Source organism: Macrotis lagotis, chromosome 2 (assembly GCF_037893015.1).
Source record: "Macrotis lagotis isolate mMagLag1 chromosome 2, bilby.v1.9.chrom.fasta, whole genome shotgun sequence".
Lineage (NCBI taxonomy): Eukaryota > Metazoa > Chordata > Mammalia > Peramelemorphia > Peramelidae > Macrotis > Macrotis lagotis.
Genome location: NC_133659.1, coordinates 276022366 through 276038630, shown reverse-complemented (window position 1 = coordinate 276038630; position 16265 = coordinate 276022366).

Sequence of the window (16265 nt, the reverse complement as noted above, 5' to 3'; positions counted from 1 at the left end):
GCCTTGCAAAAAACCTAAAAAAAATTCCAGCATTTATGCTGACTCTTGGGTTGGAGGTGGGGATAACCTTGTTTATTGGAGAAGAAATAGGAAGGATCTGCAAGGCCAGACTTCTGTTCTGTGCCAAAACATATGGAAACAAGTTTGAACATGATTAATTTGAAATGACACAATCCATTTCCAAAGCTCAGTTGGGAGCAGTGATGCATTGGCTAGAGGACACCGCACAGTATATCGTAAGGAGAGACTGCTCAGAGATGTTGGCATTCTGAGGTCTCTGAAGGTTTTCTATTCTGCTTCTTTCATTTCTGGCCCCAGTCTATGGTTCTTAACTCCTTTTCGCTAAGTATACTTTCAAAGCAAATCAAAATTAACCTTAGCAGGACACATTTGTACCTCCTCCCTGAATGACGACCTGCAGATGTTCCTCTCAAGAAACCAAGGTCCCAAGGGCATTGGAGCTGCTGTTTTTATGCCTTCAAAATTCATTGGGGGAGGTAGAACAACAATTTGCTATTTTTCCTAGGTCTAGGTAGAACCTGGAGTCAGGATATGTCCTCAGAATTTTACTAGTTATGTAACCCTGGACAAGTCACTTTACCCTGTTTGCCTCAGTTTCCTCATCTGTAAAATGAGTTTGAGAAGAAAATGGCAACTCCACTTGGGTACTCCAGTATCTTTGCCAAGAAAAGCCCAAATGGGAATCACCAAAAGTCTGAAAAACAACTAAACAACGGGAGATGGATTATCAGATGAAAGTGAAATACTGTTCCCAGTGGAATTCCTTGGCAGTCTAGTGCTCCAATCACCGTTAGTGAACTCTTAGACTAGAAATAGAGATGTTATTGACCCAATAAACTTTTCATAAAATGCTATTGGAAAATCATTGCTATCTCCTATATTTCTTGAGCTTGGGGTTTCTTTAACCTAATTCTTTTCTTCCAGAAATATTTTATTCCATTTTATCTTGGGGTCCATTTTTATATCTATAAAAATATTTTTTTAAATACCCTAATCATATATTTTCATTCCATTAGCTTTCAGATGTGATGATTGCAAAGACTACAGTTGTCCAGGTTTTTTAATATTAAAGAATCAGATAAAATCTCTCCTCAGGGAGTAATCTATATTTAACTCCATTTTCTTTGTATAACCAGCCAAGAGTAATTTCCTATGGCCATTTTCTTAATGGAGATAGAATTAATCTGGTAACTGGATGTAAAATCAAGCTTCTCTTTTAAACAAAAAAGTAAAAATCAAAAAAGATTCCCTCCCAATCTTCTATCCATCTGAAGAGCAATTCACTCAGTGTATTTTTCAAGCTGTAGGAAATCAAAATTCTGTTCTCCTCTAATACATTATCAGAATGTCCTTGAAAGGACAACTCTAAGAGAAATCTAGACCTGTTAATCTCCTTCCTGAGTTTTTAGAAATCAATTCAAATTTTAAACTTCCATTTTTTTCAATCAACTCCAATTGGGTCAGTTTTAGGGATCAAGGATTTGACAAAAACTATTCAATCCATCAAAATTAGGACAAAGAAAGACAAATCATTCTGGAAATGATTAATTACACTTACAATCCCTTATAACTCATTGAAAAACAGCTCATCTTGATCTCTCTAAGATCTTGCTTGGAGATGAAACTATTAAAAGATTTAGATGATCAGCAAGATAGAGTGAACGGATTAATCTTTCTGGGAGCCAGGGCTCAAACCACTGAACAGATATCACCTTTTATAATAAATAAGGAGTGACAGCCGATTTTCAGGGTCCTTATCATATGGAAAGAAAACTGAAATAGTCATGTATCAGAAGTAGACTCAGTTAACTGGGCAAATGCAAAGTTGAGTGGAAGATTGAATTAAAGTCTTTAAACACAAGAAAGGATAAGGCATAGAAGTTAGGGAACAAATTTTCATTTCCAGTGCGGTCATAACTAAAGTAAGTGGACATGTTTGGTAGAAGGAATGCTTTAAATCATTCTCAAAGAAAACTTTTCTTTTTTTAACAGTAAATATGAGAAAACAGAAGTATTTTACAAAAATGTATTATGCAAATCTTTCCAGAAGATTTAAAGATGATGGGGGGAGGAGATAGTTAATGATCAGCTTGCTTCAAATTTAGTTCTGTGCAGGGAGAGATAAATGGATGACTTTTGGAGATCTCTTGCAATTCTATGATTCTTTGAATAACTTGTTAAAAAACAGACTTGTAGCACATTTACCCATTAAAATGTCAGGGAGTCATTCTCATGTAAGCATTAATTTAGAGTTTGAGTAACTCTAATGTTTGAGTAAGTTATAACAAGATTTTATCACATTATTATGAATCAATTATTAGGAATCATTTATATCATATTTGTGTGTGTGTATGTGTGTGTGTTTTTAATTCTTTCCTTTGATCCCTAAAGTATAGAAGTCTCCACTTTTCCTTTTCCAATCAAATCTCCTATCTTCTGCTATCTCCTGACACAAGTCATCAGCTGTAGCCAGGCAAGCCTGTATCTTCCAAATACATGCTTTTGATTCTTGCCTCTGTGCATTTTTCACCTTTCTTGTCCCTGTTCAGCATACCCCCTAACTACTTCTTTTCATCTAACCAAATCTTTCCATTCCCTTTCCTGAAGCCTCATTCACAAATTTGCCCCCCCCTTCTCTTAACTAGGAAAGTTCTGGATCCTGCTCCTTCTGGCTCTTTACACATGGGAAATTAGAAATGCTACAAATCGAGATTTGATTTATCGTTTTTCTGATTGTCTAGATTTAAAGTGATAGAGAAAATGTGAATAATTCAGATTAAACAAGAATGTATCATGGTACATATTTTTCCCCTCACATGGGTTGCTGTTAAATATTGACCATGACTCTAGGACACATTAAATTCTCATATTAATTTTAATATAGAATTGTAACTAGGGTGGTGCTATCAGGGTTTAGTCCCAGGGGGATGATATATTAAGAATATATACTTCCCTGGGCCTTGTATTATAATCCTTAGCTTTTACAACACAACTACTCTCATGTCATCTCTAAGCATTGGTCTGGGGTTTTCATTCCTGATTAACCTGTAGCTATTAAATCTGTTTCATATTCTACTTATAAGCAGACACTTTTTTACCTGCTAATAGAATATGAGCTTCTTAGGGGAGAATTGTATTTATTTTCCTCTTTGCATCTCTAGCACCTAGATTTTTCAAATATATATTATTAATTTCATTAAATATTTCCTCTATTTTAAGGAAATTTTTAAACATTCATCTTTTAAATATTGAACTCCAAATTTTCCCCTTCCCTTCCATCCCTCCCACACATTGAGAATCAATAATATCAAATATATATGTGAAGTTATGAAAAGCATATTTCCATATTAGCCCCATAGCAAACACAAACACACACAAATGCAAGGAAAATAAAGAAAGCAAAAAACCTAGATGTTTAATAAATATTTACTGATTGATTGATCAAAAGGTCAAGGAAGATTACTGCTATTTTGCATTCCTCAAGCCCCATACTTCCCCTCTTATGCTTCTGCCTTCTTCCAGATTTGGGTGTCATTGGTACAGGCCAGATTCTTTTGGAGACTACTTGTCTATCACTCAGCATGAATGCCTGTCGACCTGTGCCAAGCCTTGGTAAGATTGCTCCGGGTCAAAAGCACTAATGTCTACTTACTTGACCTACTTTGAAACATAGACCAAGGAGAATGACATGTGAATAAGTTTGGGTTGCATAGGAAAACCCCTCGTAATGTAATGTAATGTAATGTAATGTAATGTAATGTAATGTAATGTAATGTAATGTAATGTAAGCAGAGACTGGCTCAATACATTAGATGAAGTAGAATCCTGAGAACTTCCCATATTACAAATGAACTCTTTCCTGATCCAGTCCCAGCAGCTGCATCAGAACTATTCCTTCCATGAGGACACAGGACATGAGAATGCTTCTTCTCTTTGCTCTCCCAATTGAACTTGTCTTAAAAAGGTGAGACAGGTACTTGATTTAGTGGATAGAATCCTGGGCTTGGAGTCATGAAAAGTCTGAGCTCAAATCTTACCCCAGATTCTTAATGGATGCAGGATTCTTTTTTTTTAATTTTATTTATTTAAAGCAATGGAGTTAAATGACTTGCCCAGGGTCACACAGCTAGGTAATTATTAAGTGTCTGAGGCTGGATATGAACTCAGGTCCTCCTTGACTTCAGGGCCTGCACTATCCACTGCATCACCTAGCTGCCTCTAGATGCAGGGTTCTGAGTAAGTAATAACTCTTCTAAGCTTCATTTTCCTTAGCCACGAAATATGGATAATTGCACCTATTTCACAGGATTGTTATGAAGATCAAATAAGAGAGTATAAATATATGTATACATATACACCTAAAACACTTACAGACCTTGACATGCTATAGAAATGTTATTATTTACCTTAAAAACTTTTTCCAAGCAAGTTTCATTCTATTAGTTCTTAGTGTCAGAATTTCTATGCACTCATTGCCTTTATGAAATATTTCCTCACTATTCTAGTTCACAATGCATTCATCCTTTCATAATTATGCATTTGTAATTAGAATGGGGTGGCTGGGGCCTTTATACAAAGATGCAAGCATGTCTTCCCTCAGTGGGCTTTCAATTCCCACTAATAATATATCTGTAGTAGGTCTTAGTGGTTGAGAGTGAAGAATCCTATATCTGATCTGTGTGAAGCCTTGCCTGGGTCCTATTCAAGCCTGCTCATCCACCTTTGGTGTTTACCTATCACCCAGCTTTCACCTGAGGTTCTAAGAAGCCAAAGCATACACAGCAGTCACATACTGGTAAAACTTTTGGCAAATGGGCTAAACCAAGTTGAGGCTAACAGACAACCTTCAAACAAGTTGGTGAATTAGGGGCATGTCTACCCTAAGCATGTGAAGACTTCCTCCTTCAGATTGGGCAGATGAGAAAATTTTGTTCCAATGGTCATGAAGCTAAGTACTATGGAATGCTTAGAGTTTGGTTAGACACTGAAGATGCTAAAGTCATCCATGGGATTCAAGGCCATTGTCTGGGATGCTGTCTTGACTTTTGTCCTCCCACTAGACTTTGATGACTTGGGAAGAGAGTGAGTCTCATGACAGATCAAATCTGCCTCGACATAAATCCTGTGATGTCACTGAACTTCTTTGAGAATGAAGGATGAACAACAACAAGCCCTATTCCCTGACCTTGTCCCTGGACCTGGGTTCACCACCCTTCATAATTCCTTTAGTATTTCCCTCTCGTCCCAAAGCCTGGTAGCCCACTACCGCAGCTACTGCCCATATTCAAGATAATGGTTGCTGCATTTTCCCCACTTAACCAGGTCTTTCTGCATCACTTCCCCTCCCCCAACTCCTCCCAGGTTCTGGAAGAGTAGGTTGGGGTTCAGTCCCATGATTATCATTATATTGATATCTTCCTATTTCATATATTGCCTTCTCACCTATATTCAGTATAAGATCTCTGATAAGATATTATAACAATAGTGTGGTGGAAAATGTTTAACAACTGGCTCTCTGAAAAAAAGTATAAATGACATATGTTTACATTTAATTGTCATTATTAATATTTTCTCCATCATTTTCTTTTTTTTTTAGGTTTTTGCAAGGCAAATGGGTCTGAAGCCAGATTTGAACTCAGGTACTCCTGACTCCAGGGCTGGTGCTCTATCCACTGTGCCACCTAGCCACCCCAATTTTTTCTTAAGACTTGAAATGAAATAATAAATCAAGGCTTGATTTGTAGCATTTTATGGTTTTGCAAGGTGAAAGTTTAACAATAAGATCTCTAGCAAATTTAAGCTGACCCTAGTACACCCCCGAATAAGGAATGATATGCCACATTTTTTCCAACTTTGGCACCTCCAACTCTTTTTAGGGTCTAGGAAGGCATTCGTCTCTCATGATGATCCACTATTTAGCTATTCTTTGTCTTATGTTGATGCATATATATTTTATATATGGCCTTCTCACCCAAGTCTACACCCTTTTCCATCACTTTAGTACTTAGTTTGATGCTGAATGCATCATTAATACTCAACAAATTCTTGTTTTTTTAAAAAAAATGTTATTTATTTAAGGCAATGGAGTTAAGTGACTTGCCTAAGGTAACACAGCCAAGGCAATTATTAAGTGTCTGAGGTCAGATTTGAACTCAGGTCCTTCTGACTCCAGGGTTGGTGCACTAGCCACTGCCCCACTTAACAGTTTCCTACAAATCCTTGTAAAATTGGAAGAGTCACCATCAGATTGGGAGCAACCCAGAAAAGAGGCAATATAATATTTCAGGAATCCTCCAAAATCCTGGGGCCTTTGATGTACCCAACGTTGTGAAGTATAAAAGATATTTGAGGTCAGCTAGGTGGCACAGTGGACAGAGTAGCAGCCCTGGAGTCAGGAGGATTTGAATTCAAATGTGACCTCAGACTTAATCTCTTTTGGTCTCCATTTTCTCATCTGTAAAACAAAAGGAGCAGCTAGGAGATGCAGTAGATAGAGTACTAGATCTGAAGTTTGGAATATTTGTCTTCTAAGTTCAAATCTGGTCTCAGACACTAGCTTTGTGACCCTGGCCAAGTCACTTAACTCCTGTTGCCTTAGTTTAGTCTAATAATTAGTTTAATAATTGCCTAACTGTGTGACCTTGGGCAAGTCACTTAACCCCATTGCCTTAAATTTTTTTAAAAAGCCATAAAACTATTTATTTTCAGTCATTTAATTGTATCAGCCCTTCAGGATCCCACTGACCATACTCTCGATGGCATTTTCTTGGCAAAGAGACTGGACTAGTTTGCCATGTCCTTCTTAGGGAATGAAGGCAAACCAGAGTTTAAATGGGTTGCCCAAGGTCACACAGCTAGGGAGCACCTGAGGCTGAATTTGAACTCTGGTCCTTCCTACTCCAAGTCCATTGAGCCACCACAAAAGAAATAGTGGCCCTTTAATCACCTATGAGTTCCACCTCAGGAGCAAGGTGGGTCTATTGCAGAAGTGCCAAAATAACAAACGAAGTGCCTCCTCTCTGGTCCGTCCTCTGGCCATGATATGACCTGCTTAAAGTTATGAATGTTATTAATTGTAACTCCTCCTACAGCTTAGTGACACCTTCGTTTTTGTTGTTATTATTGTTGTATCTGACTCTTCATGATGTCATTTTGGTTTTCCTTGGCAAAGATCTTGGAGTGTTTTGCCACAGTTCATTTTTCAGCTGAGGAAACTAAGGCAACAGGAGTTAAGTGACTTGGCCAGGGTCACAAAGCTAGTAAGTGTCTGAGACCAGATTTGAACTTAGAAGACAAATCCTCCAAACTTCAGCTCTAGTACTCTATCTACTGCATCTCCTAGCTGCTCCTTTTGTTTTGCAGATGAGAAAATGGAGACCAAAAGAGATTAAGTGAGATCACATAGGTTAAACAGCATGGCCAGAATTTCTAAGTCTGACTCTAAAGTCTGGGTTCTTTCTCTTAAGTCATGCCTGCTTTTGTCAATCAAGTCATGACCCAATTACCAACATGCATTTATTGAGCACCTACTATTTTCCAAGCTCTAGATCAGGATCTTGGCTCAGTAGGACAGAATGAGACTGGTGACTTTGCACAGCCCTTCCTCTCTCTAAATCCAATTCCCTGGCAAATCATGGCATCCTGATGTCATGGCCTTCTTCAAGAATGAAGGACAAACAACATCTGAGTACTGTGTTAAGTGATGGAGATACTGGACTATGGCAAAAGCTTAACAGATCTTGCCTCAAAGAAATGGAAATTGGAAAGGCCATAAGCCCCTTCAGGGGGTGGCCCAGTAGATAAAGCAATAGATCTGAAGGAAGGAAGACTTCCCCCAGAGTTTAAACCCAGTCTCAGCTACTTCCTAGCTGTGTGATCCTAGCCAGGTCACTTCACCCTGTTTGTCTTGGTTTCCTCATCTATAAAATGAGCTGGAGAAGGAATTGTAAACCACTCCAGAATCTTTGCCAAGAAAACCCCAAATGATATCATGGAGAGTTGGACAGGATTGAACAATAACATGCACACATGCATAGACAGACATACATGTATCATATATACACATTTAAATAGGAGAGCATTATAATCTGCATAAGGACAATTAAGAAAGACTGAAATTCTTACTCTTTCTTCTGATTTGCTTTCCTCTTCCCTTCAAGTCCATTAATATTATCATTATCTCAGTCACAATGGAGACATGCTTTGAATATTGATTTAAGGATTCAGGCAACAACAGACTACGGACTGAAAATGTCAAAACCAAAATAAAAACATTTTGTGTTAAACAATAGAACCTTCAAATAACCATCATCTTCCTTGATCTCTTACTAGGACTTGTTCATTCAGGTCTTCCTCTGAGTAATCGTTTTGACCTAGAGAAGAAGGTTCTAAAACTTTTTCTTTTATATCTTTTTTTCTTCTTTTCCAGAGCAGAATGCCCCAGGAGATATTTCTTCACCATGAGGCAGATTTTGACTAGAAAATTAGGGTGGGCTTTAGTGGGAACAAAGAGACCTGGATTTAGATTTTTTTGATCTGTTGACTAGCTTGGCCATGTTACCTTGGGCAAGTCAATGCTTTTCATCAGACTTCAATTTTCTTATCTAAGACACAAGAGAATTGAACTATTGACCTCAGTTCCTTCCAGGATGGATATTCTGTGATTCTCAAATGCTTTCCTTACCTTCTTCATGCTTAGGCATCAATTATCCATTCTTTGTATTCCCTTAGATATTTCTGAAACAGCTGTCTGAAATATTTAAAGGCTCAGGCTCAAGGCCATTAGGCATGCTGATACCTGGGAAGGCAAACAGACATCTTTCTCTCAGTTTTTCATATTTTTAGTGACGATTCTTCAAGTCAGGCATCAAAGAACTCCATGAAAATTCTCTATCCTATTTCAGACCCAAATGGTATGTTTTATCTGCATACCACAGCCCCCTGGGGGAGGAAGTGACTGATAGACTTTGCAATTCAAAAATGATTGGTCCTCTTTTAATAAACGGATTTATTTTTCAAGGAAGAATTGATTTAGTTGACTTTCTTTTTATTCCAGACTCTCAGTTAACTTCCTGCAAGTCAAAAGTTCCTTTTTTTGTTAACTGGCTGAGTGGTTACCTCAATCTATAAAATAGTCCCAGGGTTGGGGGAACTTTGTGGCAAACATGAGCAGGTTGATGGCAAAGTGGATAGAGTGTAAGGGCTACAGACAAAAAGACTCATCTTCTTGAGTTCAAATCCAGTCTAGACAAGTCATTTTTACTTTGTTAGCCTCAGTTTCTTTATCTGTAAAATGAACTGGAGAAAGAAATAACAAAACACTCCAATATCTATCTTTGCAAAGAAAATCCAAATCAGGAAAGAGGGTAAAAACATGACGTGTACAAAAATATTCATAGCAGCCCTGTTTGTGATGGCAAAGAATCGGAAATTAAGTAAATGTCTTTCAATTGGGGAATGGCTTAACAAACTGTGGTATATGTATGTCATGGAACACTATTGTTCTATTAGAAATCAGGAGGGATGGGAATTCAGGGAAGCCTGAAGGGATTTGCATGAACTGATGCTGAATGAGATAAGTAGAACCAGAAAAACACTATACACCCTAACAGCAACACAGGGGTGATGATCAACCTTGAAGGACTCACTCATTCCATCTCTGCAACAATCAGGGACAATTTGGGGCTGTCTGCAATGGAGAATACCATGTGTATTCAGAGTAAGAACTGTGGAGTTTGAACAAAGACCTGTTATCTTATTGTCTGATCTTGCTATCTCTTATACTTTATGTTTCTTCCTTATGGATATAATTTCTGTCTCATCATATTCAATTTGGATCAATGCATACCATGGAAACAATGTAAAGACTGACAAATTGCCTTCTGTGGGGGTGGGGGAGGGAAATAAGATTAGGGGAAAAATTGTAAAACTCAAAATAAAGAAAATCTTTAATATAAAAAAAAAGAAAATCCAAATCATGGTCACAAAGAATCAGACATGACTGAAAAACCCACTCAAAATATCTGTAAGCCTAGGGGAAATTTGGTCTACTCATTTTGTCTACTCAATCCTGTCTGTGACCCTGTGGAACAATTGAATTTGAGAATGTGTGTGAATGACATCTACTATGTTCATGACTTTGGATAAATTACTTCTACTCTCTGACCTTTGGGTTTCTTTCTTTGTAAAATGAGGGGATTGTCCTTGAAGTTCATCTTTGTAGCTGTAATCCTAAAACCTCTAAGATATCTGCTGGCTTAAAGCCCTAAATCCATTAGGTTCCAGGTGTTTTTTCCCTATAATCATACTTTTAGACCTGATACAGGTTCTGTAAATTGCTCCTTTTACATCCTTTTTATCTTTCCAAGGCACAGATCTGATCATCTCAAGTTCCTGTTTAAAAGAAAGGAAACTAGTATTTATTGATTACCTACTATGTGACAGATACTAAGTAAGTCAAATATCTCCTTTAATTCTTATAACAATCCTAGGAGGTAGTGTTATTATGAATCCCATTTTACAGTTGAAGAAACTGAGGCAGACAGATTAAGGGTGACATAGCTAGTAAGTGATAGAGACCATATTTGAACTCAGATCTTCCAGTCTGTGAAACCAGTATTCTGTTCACTGCATCATCTAGTTACTTTTTGTTTTTTTGCAAGGCAAATGGGGTTAAGTGGCTTGCCCAAGGCCACACAGCTAGGTAATTATTAAGTGTCTGAGACCGGATTTGAACCCAGGTATTGCTGACTCCAAGGCTGGTGCTTTATCCACTACGCCACTTAGCCGCCCCATCATCTAGTTACTTCTAAAAAACCCTCAGTGGTTCTTTCCTTCCAAAACTGATGTTTTTTGAGTAGATAAAAGAGGTCATTTTTTGTCTCATTTCTTATTGAGCCTTAATCACTGAATGACGTCAGACAAAATGAGATCCAGGAAAGACCTTATCTGAAAAAGGTCAAAGTCTTCCTCTACATCTGGGTCCAGCTTCAGTCATCCTGACATGCCTTACCATTGGACTTATATGACTGGAAGAGAGTGTGAGGCTGGTGACTTTGCACAGCATTCCCTCATTTAAATCCAGTTCACTTTCAAGTTATGACATCACCATCTTGATGTCATTAGTACTTTTTAAGAAAAAAAAGAACAAACAAAACCAACAAAAGCCCCCAAGTGATTCCTTATTATTCTGGTATTAAAATACAAACCTCAGTCTAGCACTTACACTCTCTTCCAATGTAGGGCTCAAACCCCACCTTTACGACTTGATTTCATTTTGCTTCTTTTTATTGTTTGAGATCAACTATTCACTGGACCTGATGGTATCTTTTCTTTCCACTCCCCATCCTTGGAATACACTCCCTTTACCACCATCACTGCCTCCATTGGGAAGTCTTTCCTGCATCTTTGAAAAGATCAATATTTTTACCCTCTTCTTGGCATCTTTATTTATCTGTAGGCATACAGAGACACCTCCAAAATTAGAAGCTCCTTGAAAGGAGGCACTCTATGGTTTTTGCCCTTTTATATTCAGAAGCTAGCACAGTGCTCTGTACATAGTAGGCATTTTTTAAAAAATGCTTGTTGAATGAGTATAGATTTCAAAAACTGATGTCCTATTTAGTAGCATAAATAACAGATCATTCAGCTGAATTATATTTTATCATTTTTCTGTTCAGATTGAATTCTTTGAGTCTAATAGCAAAGCATAAAAGCCCAGCTCAGCTGAAATATGAACTACCATTTGTTATTATCAGTGCTGTGTGTCATCATCATCATTCTCATATTTCAAGAGGACAGGGGGTACTCAGAAGGTCAATGGCAATTTTATACAAAAACCCCAATTGGAAGGACTCTAGAGATGAAAGATTTGGAACCAGAACTTCAGAGGCAGGTTGCCATGTGCCTACTAACCTTCAAAATGGTTTTTATTTAGTTTTCCTGAGACTGAAAGAGGGTAGGAGGAAGAGTCAATGCTGCAAGAAGAGAATACACTCTCCAACTTAACTCAACACAAATACTTGTCCTTAGGAGACAAGGTCAAGGAGAAATACTCTCCAACAGTTCTTGCTCCTGAATGGTCTCTTCCCTGGTGGTGAGTTTATTTCCTGATAGCTTGGTGTGGGTGCAGAACAATTCAATTATTCAGCAGGATGGTAATGATCACAGAAATGGATGAAAACAAATCAAAATTATCTCAGAGGTACAAAAGAATAGATTTGGACATGCTGTGCTAAGTGTTCAGTGACCTCTCTATATTTGCATTCAGAGAGGATGCTGCCAAGTTTTTAAAGCCTTTTGATCTTCAGAAATAAGTGAGACTCTAAAGAGAGATAGTGTCCACTGATCCATCACATTGGGTCTTGCTTTGATAGTTTAGTGGTTACACCATGGGAAAGTAGGGGAGGCCAGCATTTTGTATGTGTCTCAGAGAGGGAACTTGGTGATCTGGTCCACAGACAGGAAGGACGTGATATGTGTTAAGCAATATTTGAGGGTGGAGTGAGGACATACCCAAGAGAATCCCAAGAATTCCAATAGACCCTAGAATGCTTTACATATAGAAGCAGATACTTAAAAAATCTTTGTCAAAATGAAGTGAAATGATAGCAAACTTCTTTGACAAATATTGACAAAGCGGTTGGGATATTTTAGCCGGTAAAATGATGAGGGTGGTCTTAAATAATATTAGGCAGGAAGAAACAATAGCTTCCAGTTGTAGAGAGCACTGTGCTTATTTAATGGAGAAGTCAATGGCAAACCACTCCAGTATTTTTGAAAAGAAAACCCCAGCTGGGGTCACAGAGAGTCAGAAATGACTAAAAGGACTGAACAACAACTATGTTTTTAAAATCTTTTTTTATTTTCTTATTTGATCCTTACCACAAAGGAAGAGAAATATCCTTTCTTGATATAGCTATTTAACAGATAGCTAAAGGCTCATGGTTTATGGAACTAGTGATAAGCTAGGTGGCACTGCGGCTCCAGAGTCAGGAAGATCTGAGTTCAAATTTGCCTTCAGACATATTTGTGTGACCCAAGGCAAGTCATTTATCTTTTGTCTGCCTCAGTTTCCTCCAATTGTAAAATGCTATTCATATTGTTGTTATTTAGTTGTTTTCAGTTCTGTCTGACTCTCTATGACCCCATTTGGGTTTTCTTGACAAAGTTGCTGGAGTGGTTTGCCATTTCTTTATCCAACTCATTTTATAGATGAGGAAACAGAGACAAACAGGGTTAAGTGATGTGCACAGGATCCCAAAGCTTCTAAGTGTCTGAGATCAGATTTGGACCCACTAAGAAGAAAGACTCTAGGTCTGGTACACTATCTATTGCACCATCTAGTTGCCCCTGTATTTATTATAACACCTTCCTTCCAAGATTGTTATGAGGATCAAATGAGATAAAATTTGTAAAACAGTATTGGTGGTACAAAATAAACACTTTTTTCCTCCCCTCCCTCCACATCTGCAGTTTTCCTCCAACTGCATTAAGTTTATATTTTGATAAATATTTTTTGCTATGTATCTGTCTCCACCATTAGAATGCAGGTTCATTTTTGTGTTGACATAATTTCATTCTTTGTATCTCTAGTGTACAGTGTACAGCCTGGGATACATAGTGGATGTTTAAGTTTAATAAATCTGTGTCACTTTTATGGAACCAAGACTCAGTGTCAGGTCTTCTCAATCCAAATAGACTGTCCATTCTACCTTGTACCAAGTTATTTAAATTCTGTCTTTCTTATTAGAATGTGAACTTCTTGAGGCCAGGAGTCATAGTCTTGCCTTTCTTTCTAAACTCCTTGCTTAGAACAAGGACTTGGATATAATGAGCACTTAATAAAATGTTTGTTGATTGACAGAATTTGAAGGAGGGGAATAGAAAAGGACTCTACCTCTCCTTTCCCTTTTCTTTTCTCCCCTCCATGTGATTCCTTCCTTTCCTTTGATGGCTATCCAGTGGGACTTTGTATTCTTTCTTCTCTATCTCTTCTTGCCCCTGTAAAGTGTTCCATAAAAAAATTACTATTAATCATTTTATCTTTTTTGTGAATTGAAATAAAAATATTTTCTTTCCAAGGGTTTTGGGTTTTAAAGCATGTCTAACTGTGGTCTAGCCTAGATACTTACCAGCTGTGTGGGTGAACCTGGACAGTTAGTAGAAAAGCCAAGATTTTGGGGGGGAGGATGGGGGGAGGTTTGCAAGGCAATGGGATTAAGTGCCTTCCCCCAGGTCACACCACTAGGCAAGATCCTCCTGACTCCAGGGCTGGTGCTTTATCTACTGTGAAGAGGCAAGATTTAACCAAGACCTTCATAGGTAGTGTAGTGGATAGAGGGCTGGACCTAGAATCAAGACCTGAGTTTGAATGTGAATTCAGACATTCAGTAGCTCTGTCACCTTCATCAAGTCAGTTAATTCTGTTTGCCTCAGTTTACTCATCTGTAAAATTAGTTGGAGAAGAAAATGACAAACCACCACAGTATCTTTGCCAAGAAAAGCCTACATAGAAAAGAGCCAGACACTACTGAATGGCAAGAAAAACAAACTGTGGCAGGTAAGACTTTTCCTCTGATAATGTCACTTGAGGAAAAATCTGAGGAGGAGGAGGATGGGATGAAAGGGGGAAGGGAAGGACAGAAGGGAAACAGAGGAGTCTTTTCAGATCTCCACTGCTTACCCATAAGGACAGTACTGGAGATAGTTTAGTATTAATAATCTAATTCTAGAGGGGAACTAAGATCTGACTTAAATGAAAGAATGGAACTCATTAATCATTGACCCTTGAAAGTGCAGCATTTTCCCCCAGACTTCCCACATTGGCTAATTACTGACTAATTGTAATAAGCACTTCAAGAGGTCCCATCAATGCCTACTGTGGCAGATTTGATTGGTTTGCTGTTACCCAGTTTAAAATTTCCCAAATGACCTCCAGCATCTTACCTTTGACTATCTCCAGACTTGGGGCCTTTACACTGCTGCATGGAGCATTCCATGGGGTGCATTTTCCCTGTTAAGTTTGATTTCTAGCTCATGCTTTAATAAAGCTAATTTTCATATCAAAGCCTGAAAGAAAAAAGGGAAGTTGAAAATTAAATTAAATGTTGCATTTAATTTCTGACTTACTAATGAAAGAGCTCTTGTAGTAAGAAGTAGCTTGGAAATGAATGTTTCTTTGCTAGGTAGTCTTAAAAAAAAGATTTCTAAATTTATTAGAATATTGAATTTCTTGTATTGTGGTGGGAAAAACCTCTGCCATCACCAGGACAAGATTTCAGCAGCCTGAGCATTTTCTCTATTTTATTTTTTCTATTTTATTTCATTCTTTCAGAGCCAGTGCTACTTTTTTGTTGTTGTTATTGTTGTTGGCCAGAGGGAAGAGGAAGCCCAGAGTTGTATCTTCCCAGCATCTTTTTTTTCTTTCTTTTTTTTTAAGAAAGATTTTATTTATTTTGAGTTTTACAATTTTTCCCCTAATCTTGCTTCCCTCCCCCCACCCTCTGCAGAAGGCAGTCTGTTAGTCTTTACATTATTCCCATGGTATACACTGATCTAAGTTAAATGTGATGAGAGAGAAATCATATCCTTAAGGAAGAAAAATAAAGTATAAGAGATAGCAAAATTATATAATAAGATAATGGTTTTTCCCCTAAATTAAATCTTTGTTCAAACTCTACAATTCTTTATCTCGATACAGATGGCATTCTCATTGCAGATACCCCAAAATTGTCCCTAATTGTTTCACTGATGGTATGAGCAAGTCCATCAAGGTTGATCATCACCCCCATGTTACTGTTAGGATGTACAATGTTCTTCTGGTTCTGCTCATCTCACTAAGCATCAGTTCATGAAAATCCTTCCAGGATTCCCTGAATTCCCATCCCCTCCTGGTTTCTAATAGAACAATAGTGTTTCATGACACACATATAACACAGTTTGTTAAGCCATTGCCCAACTGAAGGGCATTCATTTAATTTCCAATTCTTTGTCACCACAAACAGGGCTGCTATGAATATTTTTGTACAAGTGACGTTTTTACCCTTTTTCATAATCTCTTCAGGGTATAGATCTAGTAATGGTATTGCTGGATCAAAAGGTATGTACATTTTTGTTGCTCTTTGGGCGTAATTCCAAATTGCTCTCCAGAAAGGTTGGATGAGTTCACAGCTCCATCAACAATGCCTTAGTGTCCCAGATTTCCCACATCCCTTCCAACATTGATCTTTGTCCTTTCTGGTCAT